Source organism: Crinia signifera, chromosome 5, assembly GCF_055691185.1.
Source record: "Crinia signifera chromosome 5, ASM5569118v1, whole genome shotgun sequence".
In the NCBI taxonomy this organism is placed as follows: Eukaryota; Metazoa; Chordata; class Amphibia; order Anura; family Myobatrachidae; genus Crinia; species Crinia signifera.
Window position 1 is genome coordinate 334146898 of NC_139221.1, and position 17037 is coordinate 334163934.

Consider the following 17037-nt stretch of genomic DNA (forward strand, 5'->3'; position numbering starts at 1 on the left):
CTGCCGCGCTGCATGTTCCCCCACTGCCAGAAGTGTCCCCACGGTCCTCTGCACCAGCGCCACAACTTTTATCAATGTCTTGCCCACATACCACTATTATACAGCCTCCTGCTCTCATGCACCCTCACTCCCTCCCAGTGGGAGGAGACGCTCACCCACTGCCGGGAGCTGCATACTGTCCCCCTCCCTCCTCCAGTTCTAGGGATGCCCATCGACCATCAATGATTTCAAATAATTGATGGTTTTTGGCCGATGTTGAATACTTTTGCCATCGATGTGGGAGGACCAGATGGTTTCCCTACATCGATGGCAAAGGAGAACCAATCAAGATTCAAATTTTTTTAAGGTGCCAGGACACAGAGCATAGCTCCGCCCCCCACACCCGGAAGTCCCACCACCAAGTTCTGATTGACCCACGGCCTATTGAGTCAGATATAATGGATGACCATCGATAGCTACAACAATCGATGGTTATCCAAGTAATATGTTACTACTATCGATGGCAGGGTGCAAAATCGCCATCAATGCCAACCATCGATGGCGACTGCACCAATGCCTATCCCTACTCTGCAACAGCCAAAAACCTTTACTACCCCTCATGCCCACACACCTCTATCACTGCCCTGCCTCCTGTTCTTCTGCCCCGTAACTTCCGCCAGTGGGGACCCGCTCACCCTGTGTTGCCCACATTCCCCTATCATGCTTTACCACCCAGCCTCCTGCTCTCATGCACCCTCACCCACTGGCAGAAGCTGCACAGTGTCCCCCACCCTCCTCTTTAGTCCCCCGTATGCCCACACACCCCTATCACTACCCAGCTTCCTGCTCTCCTGAACCGTAACTTCCACCACTGGGGAGTCGCTGACGCTGTGTTGCCCACATACCCCTATCATGCCTCATAGCCCAGCCTCCTGCTCTCATGCACCCTAACTCCCACCCAGTAGGAGGAGACACTGACTCAGGGCCACTGTCCTGTACACCTGTGCTGCCATGCTGGACCCTCACCCACTGGCAGAAGCTGCACAGTGTCCCCCACCCTCCTCTTTAGTCCCCCTTATGCCCACACACCCCTATCACTACCCAGCCTCATGTTTTCCTGTGTTGTGACCACAATACAAAGTTCACAAATTAAGGGGGCGCAGCCCCTTACGCCGGTGTGAAGAGCGCCCGTAGGGTGCGATGAATCACCTAGTATATATATATATATATATATATATATATTGACTGACCCTAACCCCCTCCTTGCCCCAGTACTGCCAAAACTGCTATCTACCTTTACCATATAAGCATTTAATGGTAACTCTGTGGCAACGAGCATGAAACCTCTAATAAGGAGCATGTAACCCCTGTATTTGAGCAAGAAACCCCTGGCAACGAGCATGTAACTCCTGGCAAAGAGCATGTAGGTAAGCGCCACTTATGTGGCATAATATATAACCAGCATTACAGTGTGTGGTATAATATGTAATAGGCATTACGGTTGTGGCATAATGTGTAATAGGCATCACAGTGGGTTATAACATGTAATAGGAATTATGGTGTGTGGCAATCATGTGTAATAGGATTTATGGTGTAAATTTGGCGCGCGACTACGGGGCGCACTATCACTGGTTTTCGTGTGTGGGTGTGGGGGAGGGGGGGTACCAATTTGTTTTCTAACACAGGGCACCAAAATCTACATATTTCCATATGGTATTGCTGCTACTAAACCCATTATGTGTTTTTTCATTGTGCGCCTTCAGCAGGCATTGAGGGCGCACGTTTTTAGTTTGCAGGGGGGCGCCGTATACTATAGTGCCATTTATACTATATTGAGTCTTTGGATTTCTGAGACCCAAGTGCATGATTTTGCATTTTTTGGCATTAAACTGTAGTTGCCATTCTCTTGACCATTTCTCTAATCTGCCTAGATCATCAATCATTTGTTTTACCCCTCCTGGTGTGTCTACCCTGTTGCATACCTTTGTGTCATCTGCAAAAAGGCACATTTTACCCTCAATTCCATTTGCAATATCACCAATAAAGATAATAAAAAGCACCGGTCCAAGTACAGATCCCTGGGGTCCTCCACTTGTAACCTTTCCCTCCTTTGACTGTACTCCGTTTACTACAACTCTCTGTTTTCTGTCCTGCAACCAAGATCTTATCCATTCAACTATCTTAGAATCCAATCCCAAGCTTTGACATATGACGCTGTATGTATGACGCACGGCATGCCTGCTGAGTGCCGCTTCCTCCTTGTAGATCCAGCCAGAGGTCTCAAGACGTCTGCATTATATATATATACATACAGGCGTATTGGGCAGCAGGTATATACAGGTATAGCAGGTGTATATAGGTATGTGGCTGGCAGGTATATACAGGTATTGCAGGTGTATATAGGTATGTGGCTGGCAGGTATATACAGGTATTGCAGGTGTATATAGGTATGTGGCTGGCAGGTATATACTGTACAGGTATAGCAGGTGTATATAGGTTTGTGGCTGGCAGGTATATACAGGTATAGCAGGTGTATATAGGTATGTGGATAGCAGCTGCGTGTGTCAATAGTGCACTGGCGCTACTAATAGATTCCCCTCTGATTGGGTGTATATATAACCTTAAATAGAACAGAATTTCCCCCACAGGCCACTGTAATGAGCAATAGTCTTGTGCAAACGTGTTATTATTAAAAGTTCTACAAAGGTAAATTACAATCGATCTTTGTACAGTTGGAAGATGCTTCAATGGCTTCCATACTTATTACTCATTACAGTGGACTTTGGGGGAAATTCTGTTACATTCAATATGGGCAGCGGGTATATACAGGTATAGCGGGCAGCGGGTATATACAGGTATATATAGGTATAGCAGGCAGTGGGTGTATATAGTATGTGGCTAGCAGGTATATACAGGTACAGTGGGCAGCAGGTGTACATAGGTATGTGGCTAGCGGGGATATACAGGTATAGCGGGAAGCAGGTGTATATAGGTACAGTATGTGGCTAGCAGGTATATACAGGTATAGCGGGAAGCAGGTGTATATAGGTACAGTATGTGGCTAGCAGGTATATAGAGGTATAGCAGGCAGTGGGTGTATATAGTATGTGGCTAGCAGGTATATACAGGTATAGCGGGCAGCGGGTATATACAGGTATATATAGGTATAGCAGGCAGTGGGTGTATATAGTATGTGGCTAGCAGGTATATACAGGTACAGTGGGCAGCAGGTGTATATAGGTATGTGGCTAGCGGGGATATACAGGTATAGCGGGAAGCAGGTGTATATAGGTACAGTATGTGGCTAGCAGGTATATACAGGTATAGCGGGAAGCAGGTGTATATAGGTACAGTATGTGGCTAGCAGGTATATAGAGGTATAGCAGGCAGTGGGTGTATATAGTATGTGGCTAGCAGGTATATACAGGTATAGCGGGCAGCGGGTATATACAGGTATATATAGGTATAGCAGGCAGTGGGTGTACATAGTATGTGGCTAGCAGGTATATACAGGTATAGCGGGCAGCGGGTGTATATAGTATGTGGCTGGCAGGTATATACAGGTATATACAGGTAAAGCGGGCAGCGGGTGTATATAGTATGTGGCTGGCAGGTATATACAGGTATAGCGGGCAGCGGGTGTATATAGTATGTGGCTAGTAGGTATATACAGGTATATATAGGTATAGCGGGCAGTGGGTGTATATAGTATGTGGCTAGCAGGTATATACAGGTACAGTGGGCAGTGGGTGTATATAGTATGTGGCTGGCAGGTATATACAGGTATAGCAGGCAGCAGGTGTATATAGTATGTGGCTAGCAGGTATATACAGGTACAGTGGGCAGTGGGTGTATATAGTATGTGGCTGGCAGGTATATACAGGTATATACAGGTATAGCGGGCAGCGGGTGTATATAGTATGTGGCTAGCAGGTATATACAGGTACAGTGGGCAGTGGGTGTATATAGTATGTGGCTGGCAGGTATATACAGGTATATACAGGTATAGCGGGCAGCGGGTGTATATAGTATGTGGCTAGCAGGTATATACAGGTACAGTGGGCAGTGGGTGTATATAGTATGTGGCTGGCAGGTATATACAGGTATAGCGGGCAGCGGGTATATACAGGTATAGCGGGCAGCGGGTGTATATAGTATGTGGCTAGTAGGTATATACAGGTATATACAGGTATAGCAGGCAGCAGGTGTATATAGTATGTGGCTAGCAGGTATATACAGGTACAGTGGGCAGTGGGTGTATATAGTATGTGGCTGGCAGGTATATACAGGTATATACAGGTATAGCGGGCAGCGGGTGTATATAGTATGTGGCTAGCAGGTATATACAGGTACAGTGGGCAGTGGGTGTATATAGTATGTGGCTGGCAGGTATATACAGGTATATACAGGTATAGCGGGCAGCGGGTGTATATAGTATGTGGCTAGCAGGTATATACAGGTACAGTGGGCAGTGGGTGTATATAGTATGTGGCTGGCAGGTATATACAGGTATAGCGGGCAGCGGGTATATACAGGTATAGCGGGCAGCGGGTGTATATAGTATGTGGCTAGCAGGTATATACAGGTACAGTGGGCAGCGGGTGTATATAGTTATGTGGCGGGCAGGTATATACAGGTATAGCGGGCAGCGGGTGTATATAGGTATGTGGCTGGCAGGTATATACAGGTATAGCGGGAAGCAGGTGTATATAGGTACAGTATGTGGCTAGCAGGTATATAGAGGTATAGCAGGCAGTGGGTGTATATAGTATGTGGCTAGCAGGTATATACAGGTATAGCGGGCAGCGGGTATATACAGGTATATATAGGTATAGCAGGCAGTGGGTGTACATAGTATGTGGCTAGCAGGTATATACAGGTATAGCGGGCAGCGGGTGTATATAGTATGTGGCTGGCAGGTATATACAGGTATATACAGGTAAAGCGGGCAGCGGGTGTATATAGTATGTGGCTGGCAGGTATATACAGGTATAGCGGGCAGCGGGTGTATATAGTATGTGGCTAGTAGGTATATACAGGTATATATAGGTATAGCGGGCAGTGGGTGTATATAGTATGTGGCTAGCAGGTATATACAGGTACAGTGGGCAGTGGGTGTATATCATAGTTGCCTACCCTCCTGCATTCTGCAGGAGACTCCCTGAAATAGCAGCAATCTCCCTCTCTCCCTCATTAGTCTTACAATCTCCCTCATTTCACCTAGCCCACATTACACTGTTACATTTTGGGGGAAAAAAGGAATGAGAGACAGATACATTTACATTGAATCATCAGCAGCATTTCCCAGCACTTTGAGACTCATCTACATTTGGATATAAGTCTTTTTAAAAGATTCCTCTCAGATGTAGCAGTACACACCCACGCTTCTAGGGGCCTCGTTCACAATCTCTTTTCACAATCTCTCCATTTATGGAACAAGACACGCCCTTTGGGTGGAAGATGACACACCCCCTCAATGGGGCGCTGTGGAAAATTTTACTACCAACTATAATCTCCCTGAAACTAGTTTTCAAAAGTAGGCAAGTATGGTGTATATAGTATGTGGCTGGCAGGTATATACAGGTATAGCAGGCAGCAGGTGTATATAGTATGTGGCTAGCAGGTATATACAGGTACAGTGGGCAGTGGGTGTATATAGTATGTGGCTGGCAGGTATATACAGGTATATACAGGTATAGCGGGCAGTGGGTGTATATAGTATGTGGCTAGCAGGTATATACAGGTACAGTGGGCAGTGGGTGTATATAGTATGTGGCTGGCAGGTATATACAGGTATATACAGGTATAGCGGGCAGCGGGTGTATATAGTATGTGGCTAGCAGGTATATACAGGTACAGTGGGCAGTGGGTGTATATAGTATGTGGCTGGCAGGTATATACAGGTATATACAGGTATAGCGGGCAGCGGGTGTATATAGTATGTGGCTAGCAGGTATATACAGGTACAGTGGGCAGTGGGTGTATATAGTATGTGGCTGGCAGGTATATACAGGTATAGCGGGCAGCGGGTATATACAGGTATAGCGGGCAGCGGGTGTATATAGTATGTGGCTAGCAGGTATATACAGGTACAGTGGGCAGCGGGTGTATATAGTTATGTGGCGGGCAGGTATATACAGGTATAGCGGGCAGCGGGTGTATATAGGTATGTGGCTGGCAGGTATATACAGGTATAGCGGGAAGCAGGTGTATATAGGTACAGTATGTGGCTAGCAGGTATATAGAGGTATAGCAGGCAGTGGGTGTATATAGTATGTGGCTAGCAGGTATATACAGGTATAGCGGGCAGCGGGTATATACAGGTATATATAGGTATAGCAGGCAGTGGGTGTACATAGTATGTGGCTAGCAGGTATATACAGGTATAGCGGGCAGCGGGTGTATATAGGTATGTGGCTGGCAGGTATATACAGGTATATACAGGTATAGCGGGCAGCAGGTGTATATAGTATGTGGCTAGCAGGTATATACAGGTATAGCGGGCAGCGGGTGTATATAGGTATGTGGCTGGCAGGTATATACAGGTATATAGAGGTACAGCAGGTATATACAGGTATAGCGGGCAGCGGGTGTATATAGGTATGTGACTGGCAGGTATATACAGGTATATAGAGGTATAGTGGTCAGCAGGTGTATATAGGTATGTGGCTAGCAGGTATATACAGCTATATACAGGTATATAGAGGTAATCTGCTGCAAAATTGTATCTCTCTCCACTTTTTGCTCCCCATCACTACTAAATTCTGTTAGGTATGGGCTATTCCACAAAGCTTTGTTTTATTATTCCCTTTGGAATATATAGTAAACAAGAAATGTCTGTGTATTAGCAGGGGCAGTGGTCTGACTTTGATCACACCTTGATAAATCAATTAGGTGTGGGTGGAGTTAGGGGGTGGGGATCTCTAGGACCTGTACTGCTATTTATTCACTATATGCTAGGCTGTTAGGCCTTTGGCTGTGTAGTCTTCTAGCTGTGAAGTATTCTAGTGTAAAGTATGCAGACTATAGTAATATAACATAGGAGATATACAGGAGATAAACAGGAGGACAAAGAACACTTCGTCCTCCATCTGCAACCCCAGCAATCAACATACTGCAGTGAGTTATCTGCCTCATCATCACCTACAGTCTGCACAACCTGGACACTGATCTCCATGCTGAACTAAATGCTGTCACACACTGCTTCTGTCTCCCTTATACATTAACTATACTTCCTGTAGGCTCTCCACGCTTCCAGTATATTACCCTCTCACTACTCATTCTAGGCCACTCCAACCTCATTCTATATCACTACTCTGACCAACTTTACACAGAAACATGGCTCCTAGATCCAGTCCCATACCAGTCCTTGCTATCAGGTCTCACCCCCTCTCAACCTCTACACCTTTCACACGCACCCACAACCCTCACAACCTAATTACTATCTCACCTGTCCCCTCCCTTCCTTTCTCCTGTGCTCTCTGGAATGCTAGATCAGTCTGCAACAAGCTCCCAACTATCCACGACCTCTTTATCTCCCACTTTTTTAACCTTCTTGCCATCACTGAAACCTGGCTCTCCTCCTCTGACACTACCTCCCCTGCTGCCCTCTCTTATGGAGGCCTCTCCTTCACACACTAGGTCAGACCTGATGGCCGTCAGGGTGGAGTAGTGGGCATCCTCCTCTCCCCCAACTGCACCTTCCGCGTCATCCCACCTGAGCCCTCCCTCACATTCTCCACCTTTGAGGTACACACTATCCGCCTCTTCTACCCCATTCACCTCCTTGTGGCTGTAATCTACCGCCCCCCTGGCCCCTGCTCCCCTTTCCTTGATAACTTTGCTGCGTGGCTTCCACACTTTCTCGCCTCTGACCTCCCCTCTATCATCCTTGGTGACTTTAACATTCCTATTGACATCAATAATGCTGCCTCCTCTAACCTTCTTGACCTTACCACCTCCTTTGGACTTTCTCAATGGACCTCCACCCCCACTCATAATCTCGGACACTCCCTTGACCTAGTCTTCACCCACCATTGTAATCTCTCTGATTTCTCTAATTCTTCCTTCCCACTCTCTGACCACAATCTGCTCTCTTTCACCCTCTCATCCTCCCCTCTCCCCTCATTGCCCAGACCCACAGTCACCAGACGTAACCTCGGGTCTCTTGACCCCACTGTCCTGTCTTCCCTGGAGACTTTCCTCTCTCCTCTCTCAACCATGACTTGCCCCAACCAGGCTGCCTCTTTCTATTACTCTTCTCTCACCTCTGCTCTCGACTCTGTAGCCCCCCTCCACACTGTTCCCCTTCGACGCTCTAAACCACAACCCTGGCACAACAAAATAACTCGTTTCTTGCAAAAATGTGCACGCTCTGCTGAACGCCTCTGGAGGAAATCTCACTCTCTGGAAGACTTCCTCCATTTCAAGTTTATTCTCTCCTCCTACAGCGCTGCTCTCTCCTATACCAAACAATCTTTCTTCAAATCTCTCATCTCTTCCCATTCCTCCAATCCCCGACGTCTCTTTGAAACTTTCAACACTCTACTTCGCCCTGCACCACCCCTCCTCCCTTCATCCCTCACTGCCACTGACTTTGCCTCCTTCTTCCTCTCTAAAATTGAGGTAATCCGACATGATATCTCCTTCCATACCCCCTCTGCTGCCCACCCACCCCAATCATCCTCCCCTACCAACTACCCCACTCTGTCATCCTTCTGCCCTACTACAGCTGAGGAAGTCCGCTCCCTCATCTCATCCTCTCCCCCCTCTACCTGTCCCTTGGACCCTCTCCCCTCCCGTCTCCTCAGTTCCCTCTCCCCCACTGGCTGCTCCCACCTTGCTCACCTCTTTAACCTATCTCTTTCTACTGGCATCTTTCCCTCACCCTTCAAACACGCTCTGGTCTCGCCTATTCTTAAAAAACCTAACCTGGACCCTTTATCTCCCACAAGCTACCGCCCTATCTCTCTTCTCCCATTTGCCTCTAAAATACTAGAACGGCTGGTTTACAGGCGTCTCACCAGCTACCTGTCTGACCACTCCATCCTAGATCCCCTTCAATCTGGCTTTCGCCCACTTCATTCCACTGAGACTGCCCTAGTGAAAGTCACCAATGACCTGCTGTCAGCCAAATCCAAGGGTCACTTCTCCCTGCTTATCCTTTTGGACCTATCTGCTGCCTTTGACACTGTGGATCACCCTCTCCTCCTCCACACACTCCAAAACATTGGCCTCTCTGGCACAGTCTTCAACTGGTTTTCCTCTTACCTCTTCAACCGTTCCTTCTCAGTCTCTGCATCTGGCTCTACCTCACCACCTTCTATCCTTCCTGTCGGGGTCCCTCAGGGTTCCGTCCTTGGCCCCATTCTGTTCTCTCTGTACACCTCCTCTCTGGGTGCACTCATTAACTCCTTTGGCTTCCAATATCACCTCTATGCAGATGACACCCAAATCTACCTCTCCTCTCCTGATCTGTCCCCCACTGTTTTCTCTCAAGTTTCCAACTGCCTCGCTGCCATCTCTACCTGGATGTCTGAGCGATTTCTGAAGCTGAATATGGACAAAACCGAACTTATTATCTTTCCCCCACCCAGAGCTATGCCCCCTACTAATATCTCTATCACTGTTAACAACACCATCATCTCCCCTGTTCCCCAACTCCGCTGCCTGGGTGTCACTCTTGACTCCTCCCTCTCCTTTGCACCCCACATCCAAACGCTGGCCCATTCTTGCCGGTTCCAGTTACGCAACATTGCTCGCATCAGGCCCTTTCTCTCACAGAGTGCAACTAAGCTGATCATACACTCATTGGTCATCTCACGGCTTGACTACTGTAATGCTCTTCTCACCGGCCTTGCTCAATCCCAACTAGCTCCTCTCCAATCTGTCCTCAATGCTGCAGCCAGGCTTATCTTCCTCTCCCGCCGCTCTAATTCTGCTACTCCCCTTCAACAAAATCTGCACTGGCTTCCATTCCCCTACAGAATCCTCTTCAAACACCTCACACTCACATACAGGGCCATCTCTAATTCCATTGCTCCATATATCTCTAACCTCATCTCCATTCATACACCCTCCCGCCCTCTACGGTCAGCTGACGACTGTCGTCTCTCCTCCACCCTGATCACTGCTTCCCATGCTAGAGTACAGGACTTTGCCCGTGCTGCCCCCCTTCAGTGGAACGCACTCCCTCGCTCCATTAGACTCTCCCCGACCTTGCAAAGCTTCAAACGGGCACTGAAAACTCACCTATTCATCAAAGCGTACCCTTCCACTGCATAAACCAACTGGTTCTCCGACCCCTTGCCTGTTTCCTGTTTACATCCTGCTATCTAACCACCACCCCCTCGCTTGCACCTCTTGTAATCTGTCTGTCTCCCCTTCCTACTAGATTGTAAGCTCCTCCGAGTAGGGCCCTCTTCCCTCCTGTTGTCAAAGCCCACTTCTCTTCACATCTCACTCACAGCTCTCCTTTACTCCAACACTCAGTGACCATCTTCGTCTGCATACTCCTCTCCATCATTGGCCTCAAGCCTCTAGTTGTATGTTGATTGAGTCCTCACTACTTGTACCCAAGCTGTAATGTGTATTGATCTGTGGCGCTCTTTATTTGTACTGTATTTTTGTTATTTATTCAATGTTATGCCAAGTTTTGTTTCCCTGTATTGTTCCTTTGTACGGCGCTGCGAAACACTTGTGGCGCCTTATAAATAAAATTATAATAATAATAATAATAATAGCGGGCAGCAGGTGTATATAGTTATGTGGCGGGCAGGTATATACAGGTATAGCGGGCAGCGGGTGTATATAGGTATGTGGCTGGCAGGTATATACAGGTATATAGAGGTACAGCAGGTATATACAGGTATAGCGGGCAGCGGGTGTATATAGTTATGTGGCGGGCAGGTATATACAGGTATAGCGGGCAGCGGGTGTATATAGGTATGTGGCTGGCAGGTATATACAGGTATATACAGGTATAGCGGGCAGCAGGTGTATATAGTATGTGGCTAGCAGGTATATACAGCTATATACAGGTATAGCGGGCAGCAGGTGTATATAGTATGTGGCTGGCAGGTATATACAGGTATATAGAGGTATAGCGGTCAGCAGGTGTATATAGGTATGTGGCGGGCAGGTATATAGAGGTATAGCGGTCAGCAGGTGTATATAGGTATGTGGCTAGCAGGTATATACAGCTATATACAGGTATATAGAGGTATAGCGGGCAGCAGGTGTATATAGTTATGTGGCGGGCAGGTATATACAGGTATAGCGGGCAGCGGGTGTATATAGGTATGTGGCTGGCAGGTATATACAGGTATATAGAGGTACAGCAGGTATATACAGGTATAGCGGGCAGCGGGTGTATATAGTTATGTGGCGGGCAGGTATATACAGGTATAGCGGGCAGCGGGTGTATATAGGTATGTGGCTGGCAGGTATATACAGGTATATACAGGTATAGCGGGCAGCAGGTGTATATAGTATGTGGCTAGCAGGTATATACAGCTATATACAGGTATAGCGGGCAGCAGGTGTATATAGGTATGTGGCTGGCAGGTATATACAGGTATATAGAGCTATAGCAGTCAGCAGGTGTATATAGGTATGTGGCGGGCAGGTATATAGAGGTATAGCGGTCAGCAGGTGTATATAGTTATGTGGCGGGCAGGTATATACAGGTATAGCGGGCAGCGGGTGTATATAGGTATGTGGCTGGCAGGTATATACAGGTATATAGAGGTACAGCAGGTATATACAGGTATAGCGGGCAGCGGGTGTATATAGTATGTGGCTGGCAGGTATATACAGGTATAGCGGGCAGCGGGTGTATATAGGTATGTGGCGGCCAGGTATATACAGGTACATTATATAGAGGTACAGCAGGTGTATATAGGTATAGTGGCTGGCAGGTATATACAGGTACAGTATATAGAGGTATAGCAGGTGTATATAGTATGTGGCTGGCAGGTATATACAGGTATAGCGGCCAGCAGGTGTATATAGGTATGTGGCGGCCAGGTATATACAGGTACATTATATAGAGGTACAGCAGGTGTATATAGGTATGTGGCTGGCAGGTATATACAGGTATATAGATGTACAGCGGGCAGCGGGTGTATATATTATGTGGCTGGCAGGTATATACAGGTATAGCGGGTACTGGGTGTATGTATTATGTGGCTGGCAGGTATATACAGGTATATAGAGGTATAGCGGGCAGCAATTATAAACAGGTATAGACAGGTATAGTGGGCAGCGAGTGTATATAGGTATATAGAGGTACAGCAGGTGTATATAGGTATGTGGCGGGCAGGTATATACAGGCACAGTATATAGAGGTATAGCAGGTGTATATAGGTATGTGGCGGGCAGGTATATACAGGTATATAGAGGTAAAGCAGGTGTTTCGGCAGACAAAGCCCCTTTCAGTGTCAGACACAGAGGCAGTGTTCTCCCCGGAATGTCTGGTATGTATAATTGGGGACCCTCTCTCCCGTCATTACGGCGAGCAGGGATGTAATTACTGAGCGCTTTGTGATCTGCTTCTGTGCCGCTTTGTTCTGTGTTTCCATGAGCAGGTGACCTGCAGGTATGAGCCCCCTCCGCTACGGAGTGCTGCCAGTGTGTGTACAGGAGACGCCTGGCGCTGCCTACTGTACATGCAGGACGGGTGTCACCGGCTAATCACCCACATGTAATTCTGGCAATGACCCTACCACCTTCATACCACTCTGACTACCCCGTGTGACTCTACATACCCCCCACGTACCACTCTGACTACCCCATGTGACTCTACATACCCCCCACGTACCACTCTGACTACCCCATGTGACTCTACATACCCCCCACATACCACTCTGATTACCCCATGTGACTCTACATACCCCCCACGTACCACTCTGACTACCCCATGTACCACCACATACCCCCCACATACCACTCTGACTACCCCATGTGACTCTACATACCCCCCACGTACCACTCTGACTCCTCATGTACCACCACATACCCCCCACATACCACTCTTTCTACCCCATGTGACTCTACATACCCCCCACATACCACTCTGACTACCCCATGTACCTCCACATACCCCCCACATACCACTCTGACTACCCCATGTACCTCCACATACCCCCCACGTACCACTCTGACTCTTCATGTACCTCCACATACCTCCCACATACCACTCTGACTACCCCATGTACCTCCACATACCCCCCACGTACCACTCTGACTATCCCATGTACCTCCACATCCCTCCACATACCACTCTGACTCCTCCTGTACCCCTGACATACCCCCCACGTACCACTCTGACTATCCCATGTACCTCGACATATCTCCAACATACCACTCTGACTCCTCATGTACCTCCACATACCCCCCACATACCACTCTGACTCCTCATGTACCCCTGACATACCCCCCACCGTACCACTCTGACTACCCCATGTACCTCCACATACCTCCCACATACCACTCTGACTCCTCCTGTACCCCCACATCCCTCCCACATACCACTCTGACTCCTCCTGTACCCCCACATACCACTGTTGTTTATATCCTTTATGATTATATTATAATGTTGAAATTAAACATGTGAACATGATATACAGTATGTCTACATTCATTATTCTGTACAGATTATCTATTGTCAACTGTAATGCCGACCCTGGCGGTAACTCTGACGCTCACCCTGATGGTAACTCTGACGCTCATCCCGATGGTAACTCTGACGCTCATCCCGATGGTAACTCTGACGCTCACCCTGACTGTAACTCTAGCTCCGACCCTGATGGTAACTCTGACGCTCACCCTGATGGTAACTCTAGCTCCGACCCTGATGGTAACTCTGATGCTCACCCTGACGGTAACTCTGACGCTCACCCTGATGGTAACTCTGACGCTCACCCTGATGGTAACTCTGACGCTCACCCTGTCTGTAACTCTAGCTCCGACCCTGATGGTAACTCTGACGCTCACCCTGATGGTAACTCTGACGCTCATCCCGATGGTAACTCTGACGCTCACCCTGACTGTAACTCTAGCTCCGACCCTGATGGTAACTCTGACGCTCACCCTGTCTGTAACTCTAGCTCCGACCCTGATGGTAACTCTGACGCTCACCCTGATGGTAACTCTGACGCTCATCCCGATGGTAACTCTGACGCTCACCCTGACTGTAACTCTAGCTCCGACCCTGATGGTAACTCTGACGCCGACCCTAGCGGTAACTCTGACGCTCACTTTGATGGTAACTCTGACACTGAACCTGGCGGTAACTCTGACACTCACCCTGGCGGTAACTCTGACGCTCACCCTGATGGTAACTCTGACGCTCACCCTGATGGTAACTCTGACTCTCACCCTGATGGTAACTCTGATGCTCATCCCGATGGTAACTCTGACGCTCACCCTGACTGTAACTCTAGCTCCGACCCTGACGGTAACTCTGACGCTCACCCTGATGGTGACTCTGACGCTCGCCCTGATGGTAACTCTGACGCTCACCCTGATGGTGACTCTGACACTGAACCTGGCGGTAACTCTGACGCCGACCCTGGCGGTAACTCTGACACTCACTTTGATGGTAACTCTGACACTGAACCTGGTGGTAACTCTAACACTCACCCTGATGGTAACTCTGACGCTCACCCTGATGGTAACTCTGACGCTCACCCTGATGGTAACTCTAACACTCACCCTGATGGTAACTCTGATGCCGACCCTGATGGTAACTCTGACGCTCACCCTGGTGGTAACTCTGACGCTCACCCCGATGGTAACTCTGACGCTCACCCTGACTGTAACTCTGACGCTCACCCTGATGGTAACTCTGACGCTCACCCTGATGGTAACTCTGACACTCACCCTGATGGTAACTCTGACACTCACCCTGATGGTAACTCTGACACTCACCCTGATGGTAACTCTGATGCCGACCCTGATGGTAACTCTGATGCCGACCCTGATGGTAACTCTGACGCTCACCCTGGTGGTAACTCTGACGCTCACCCCGATGGTAACTCTGACGCTCACCCTGACTGTAACTCTGACGCTCACCCTGATGGTAACTCTGACGCTCACCCTGATGGTAACTCTGACGCTCACCCTGATGGTAACTCTGATGCTGACCCTGATGGTAACTCTGACACTCACCCTGACTGTAACTCTGACGCTCACCCTGATGGTAACTCTGACGCTCACCCTGATGGTAACTCTGACGCTCACCCTGATGGTAACTCTGACGCTCACCCTGATGGTAACTCTGACGCTCACCCTGACGGTAACTCTGACGCTCACCCTGACGGTAACTCTGACGCTCACCCTGATGGTAACTCTGACGCTCACCCTGATGGTAACTCTGACGCTCACCCTGATGGTAACTCTAACACTCACCCTGATGGTAACTCTGACACTCACCCTGATGGTAACTCTGACACTCACCCTGATGGTAACTCTGATGCCGACCCTGATGGTAACTCTGACGCTCACCCAGGTGGTAACTCTGACGCTCACCCCGATGGTAACTCTGACGCTCACCCTGACTGTAACTCTGACGCTCACCCTGATGGTAACTCTGACGCTCACCCTGATGGTAACTCTGACGCTCACCCTGATGGTAACTCTGACGCTCACCCTGATGGTAACTCTGACGCTCACCCTGATGGTAACTCTAACACTCACCCTGATGGTAACTCTGACACTCACCCTGATGGTAACTCTGATGCCGACCCTGGTGGTAACTCTGACGCTCACCCTGGTGGTAACTCTGACGCTCACCCCGATGGTAACTCTGACGCTCACCCTGACTGTAACTCTGACGCTCACCCTGATGGTAACTCTGACGCTCACCCTGATGGTAACTCTGAGACTGAACCTGGCGGTAACTCTGACGCTCACCCTGATGGTAACTCTGACACTCACCCTGAAGGTAACTCTAACACTCACCCTGAAGGTAACTCTAACACTCACCCTGATGGTAACTCTAACACTCACCCTGATGGTAACTCTGATGCTGACCCTGATGGTAACTCTGATGCCGACCCTGATGGTAACTCTGACACTCACCCTGATGGTAACTCTGACACTCACCCTGATGGTAACTCTGATGCCGACCCTGATGGTAACTCTGACGCTCACCCTGGTGGTAACTCTGACGCTCACCCCGATGGTAACTCTGACGCTCACCCTGACTGTAACTCTGACGCTCACCCTGATGGTAACTCTGATGCCGACCCTGATGGTAACTCTGATGCCGACCCTGATGGTAACTCTGATGCCGACCCTGATGGTAACTCTGACGCTCACCCTGGTGGTAACTCTGATGCTGACCCTGATGGTAACTCTGACGCTCACCCTGACTGTAACTCTGACGCTCACCCTGATGGTAACTCTGACGCTCACCCTGATGGTAACTCTGACGCTCACCCTGATGGTAACTCTGACGCTCACCCTGACGGTAACTCTGACGCTCACCCTGACTGTAACTCTGACGCTCACCCTGACTGTAACTCTGACGCTCACCCTGATGGTAACTCTGACGCTCACCCTGATGGTAACTCTGACGCTCACCCTGACTGTAACTCTGACGCTCACCCTGATGGTAACTCTGACGCTCACCCTGACGGTAACTCTGACGCTCACCCTGACTGTAACTCTGACGCTCACCCTGACTGTAACTCTGACGCTCACCCTGATGGTAACTCTGACGCTCACCCTGATGGTAACTCTGACGCTCACCCTGATGGTAACTCTGACGCTCACCCTGACTGTAACTCTGACGCTCACCCTGATGGTAACTCTGACGCTCACCCTGACTGTAACTCTGACGCTCACCCTGACGGTAACTCTGACGCTCACCCTGACGGTAACTCTGACGCTGACCCTGATGGTAACTCTGATGCTGACCCTGATGGTAACTCTGACGCTCACCCTGACGGTCACTCTGACGCTCACCCTGACGGTCACTCTGACGCTCACCCTGACGGTCACTCTGACGCTCACCCTGACGGTCACTCTGACGCTCACCCTGACGGTCACTCT